Consider the following 4,859-nt stretch of genomic DNA (forward strand, 5'->3'; position numbering starts at 1 on the left):
CGGAACACCAGACAAGCCCGGGCCTGAGAGGAATGAGCCGACCGCACGGGGGCGCCAGAGGCTGCAGTGTCGTCCTAGCTATCACTTTATGTCAAGTGTTTTATTCGTTTTACCTTTTGTGTGGCGTCATTGTGTTGCTGTAATTTGTGCCAAATGTATCAAATGTTGCACAATGTTTGAAAAATGTGATATGCAAAGAGGTATCTCCCAAGCAAGAGAGCCATCTCACATCTTGGAGTGAAAATCCGACATTTTAACAAGCTTTGGGGTTTGACGAGAGAAAATCTTTAAAGGGGTCCTTTTGATAAGTCATTAGTAGGGATGAGCAAATCGACTTCAGGTGAAACATCCCAAGTCGATTCGCATAAAACTTCATTTCCATAACATAAGGAGCGAACGCTCCGTACAGTATTAGAATGTATTGGCTCCGATGAGCCGAAGTTATTACAAGTGGTACCTTGGAACTGAACATGAGTTCAGGAAATTGTGTTTTTACAGTAGAAATACAGGGCCAGCTTTATCATTAGCTCAAGTCAGAATAATGGAGTAAAAAAGTCGCAAATGTTTGCGCAATCGTTAAAACTACGCAAAAATTTGCAACTTTTTTCTGCTCTGCACTATGTTCGCCAGTTTTCTGTGGCATGTTTTCTTATGTAAATGAATCTCTAGACAGATTTACTATTGCAACTATTTAAAAAGTCGCTAAAAAGTAGTTAAAAAATTTGCAATTTCACTCCAGTGAGGACCATGCTTATCTTATGAGACTTTAATAGAACATGCAACTTTTTCGTAAAGACGTGCAACTTTTTCGTAAAGACGTGCAACTTTTTTAAAGCTGTTTACTGACGGATAAACTGCTACCGTCAAACCACATTTATTACAGTCTTAAAGGGCTGATCATAAATCTGACTTGGCTAAAACTGACTTTAGCCATATGTGAAAGTGGAGTGAGCTGTCAGAGTCGTGATAAATCTGCCCCATATTTTTTTAGTTTTTACCCGAAGTCTTGTGAGACTTCGCGAAGTAATATTGTTGGCTCATCGGAGCCAATACATTCTAATACTGTACAGAGAGCTTGCTCTGTACAGTATTGAAACAAAGTTTTATGCCTTTCGCTCATCACTAGTCATTAGCTTCTGATCGGCAGGGGTCTGAAGCTCGGGACCCCCGCTGATCAGCTGTTTGAGAGGGCAGTAGCGCTGCGGCCTTCTCGCTGTTTCCCACAGGCCAATGATGTCAAGACTCTAGTTCACATGGCCTGGCTGGAGCTCAGTCCCATTGAAGTGAATGGAGCTGAGCTGCGCCCAGGCCAGGGAAATAGTTGTGACGTCACTGGCCTGCGGGAAACAGCGAGAAGGTCCCTAGACCTTTAGGATGAGCTGCGATACCAAGCATAGCCGTTATGGTGTCGGACCCCCACTGATCAGATACTGATGACCTATCCAGAGGATAGATCATCAGTAAGAAAAAGGTATAGAACCCCTTTAAATCTGAGAACATGCCTCCCAACCGGATCTGGCAGGATAGTCCTTGATTTTGATGACTGTACCGTGGTCCTCATACTTACCAATTTCAGTTGGTAAATTCGAGATACATAGGCCAGAGAACGACGCAAAACAATATAAGACCACCCATATATGAGTGGGGTTTACATAAGCCCCCCCCCCCTCCCCCCTACACTTTCAGCATGGGACAGCCCAAACTTTCAGGGACTGTCTCTGAAGATTAGGGACATTCCCTGCAAATTCGGGACTGTTGGTAATATTGCAGTCCTGGGATGCCTGTGGCATGTCCCAAATTTAACTCTATCTGTGCCCTCAGGATTCAGAAACCCTAACCCCTTCAACCACCGTGACGTACCCGTACATCATGGTGGCTGATGGAATGTATGGAGCAGTCTGCTGCAGTGAGCCCGTTCCATATGCGGCGGGTGCCGGCTGTATCATACAGCAGACACCTGGCCACAATGATGGGGAACGATGATTCTGGTACTTTAGGGGTTAATCTAGGACTCTTGTTCAGTGTTATCACATGCACACTGTGGTGATGAAACCAATTACAGTACATCTCACTTCCCTGTGCATGTGCCTAATGTGCAATGTATGCACAGTAAAGCAAGGTCCTCTGCTTCATTGGGACAGTATACATGTATGGGTTCTTTGCATGGTCTGCAGCTATGTAAGTCTCTACAAAGAAGCCAGTCAGCTATAAAAGGGCTACTGTGAAGGAGGCATAGAGAGGGCATTACTGCTATGAAGGGGTGCATTGAGGGCATAACTACTGTTAGGTGGGGAAATGAAGGCATAACAACTGTGAGGGGTACAATGTTTTAAAGTATGGGGTGGGGAGTGCAGCATTTTTTAAACAAAAAAAAATCATGTTTTAGTGTCTCCATATTCTGAGAGCCATAGTTTTTTATATTTTTTGCCCGATTGTTTTCTGTAGGGGCTAATTTTTGTGGCGTTCATATGACTTTTTGATCGCTTGCTATTACACTTTTTGTGACGTAAGGTGACAAAAAATGTCTTTTTTTACATCATTTTTATTTTATCGTTTTTACGGTGTTTACCTGAGGGGTTAGATAATGTGGTATTTTTATAGAGCAGGTTGAAACAAAAAAAAAAAAATCATGTTTTAGTGTCTCCATAGTCTGAGAGCCATAGGTGTTTTTTTTTTTGTTTTTTTTGGGGGCGATTGTCTTAGGTAGGGGCTCATTTTTTGCAGGATGAGGTGAAGGTTAGATTGGTACTATTTTGGGGGGCATATGCCTTTTTGATTGCTTGGTGTTGCACTTTTAGTGATGCAAGGTGACAAAAAATTGTTTTTTTTAGCATAGTTTTTATTTTATTTTTTTGACGCTGTTCATCTGAGGGGTTAGGCCATGTGATATTTTATAGAGCCAGTCGATACGGATGCGGCGATACCTAATATGTATTATTTTTTTATTTTTACTTGAAACTTAAAAAAAAAATATTAAAACTTTATTTTTTTACTTGCATGACAAATGACTTCTGTATTGTCTAGGGCTGCAACGATTAATCAATGTAATCAATTATATTCGATAACTGGATTCGTTGTCGACGAATCCAGTTATCGAATAATCGCCGATTCGTTGCTATGCGGGCGGGCGGGCGGTCGCTGCATCTTTATTTTACCTTTTTACAATGACGCTCCTGTAACAGCCAGGCAGAGCGGACGGCGGCGTAACGTCACTCACTCACGTGACACGCCTGCTCCGCCTCCTTCATTCATGAAGTGGGCGGGGCAGGTGCGTCACGTGAGTGAGTGACGTTACGCCGCCGTCCGCTCTGCCTGGCTGTTACAGGAGCGTCATTGTAAAAAGGTAAAATAAAGATGCAGTGATTAGTCCGACTTATAAGCATCGGGGCCGGGGCTGTTATGGGGAGGGGGGAGGATCTGTCTATGGCACTGCTATGGGGAGGGGGGTCTGTGTATAGCACTGCTATGGGGAGGGGGGAGGATCTGTCTATGGCACTGCTATGGGGAGTGGGGTCTGTGTATAGCACTGCTATGGGGAGGAGGGGGGGTCTGTGTATGGCACTGCTATGGGAAGGGGGATCTGTGCACTGTTATGAGGAAAGGGATCTGTGCACTGTTATGCCCATAACAGTGCACATATCCCCCTCTCCATAACAGTGCCACCCACAGATCCACCTCTCCATAACTGCGCCACCCACAGATCCCCCTCTCCATAACTGCGCCACCCACAGATCCCCCTCTCCATAACTGCGCCGCCCACAGATCCCCCTCTCCATAACTGCGCCACCCACAGATCCCCCTCTCCATAACCAAGCCATCCACAGATCCCTCTCTCCATAACTGCGCCGTCCACAGATCCCCCATAATAGTGTCGTCCACAGATCCCCCTCTCCATAACTGCGCCGCCCACAGATCCCCCTCTCCATAACTGCGCCACCCACAGATCCCCCTCTCCATAACTACGCCGTCCACAGATCCCCCTCTCCATAGCTACGCCATCCACAGATCCCTCTCTCCATAACTACGCCGTCCACATATCCCCCTCTCCATAACTACGCCATCCACAGATCCCTCTCTCCATAACTGCGCCGTCCACAGATCCCCCATAATAGTGTCGTCCACAGATCCCCCTCTCCATAACTGCGCCGCCCACAGATCCCCCTCTCCATAACTGCGCCACCCACAGATCCCCCTCTCCATAACTACGCCGTCCACAGATCCCCCTCTCCATAGCTACGCCGTCCACAGATCCCCCTCTCCATAACTACGCCGTCCACAGATCCCCCTCTCCATAACTGCGCCGTCCACAGATCCCCCATAATAGTGTCGTCCACAGATCCCCCATAATAGTGTCGTCCACAGATCCCCCATAAGTGTCGTCCACAGATCCCCCATAAGTGTCGTCCACAGATCCCCCATAATAGTGTCGTCCACAGATCCCCCATAATAGTGTCATCCACAGATCCCCCATAATAGTGTCATCCACAGATCCCCCATAAGTGTCGTCCACAGATCCCCCATAATGGTGTCGTCCACAGATCCCCCATAATAGTGTCGTCCACAGATCCCCCATAATAGTGTCGTCCACAGATCCCCCATAATAGTGTCGTCCACAGATCCCCCATAATAGTGTCATCCACAGATCCCCCATAATAGTGTCATCCACAGATCCCCCATAAGTGTCGTCCACAGATCCCCCATAATGGTGTCGTCCACAGATCCCCCATAATAGTGTCGTCCACAGATCCCCCATAATAGTGTCGTCCACAGATCCCCCATAATAGTGTCGTCCACAATTTGTTTTAATATGGCCTTTGAACATAATTTTTCAAGTACCTCTCTGTTTTGTAATTTTGTTG

The sequence above is a fragment of the Bufo gargarizans genome, chromosome 1 (genome assembly GCF_014858855.1).
Source record: "Bufo gargarizans isolate SCDJY-AF-19 chromosome 1, ASM1485885v1, whole genome shotgun sequence".
In the NCBI taxonomy this organism is placed as follows: domain Eukaryota; kingdom Metazoa; phylum Chordata; class Amphibia; order Anura; family Bufonidae; genus Bufo; species Bufo gargarizans.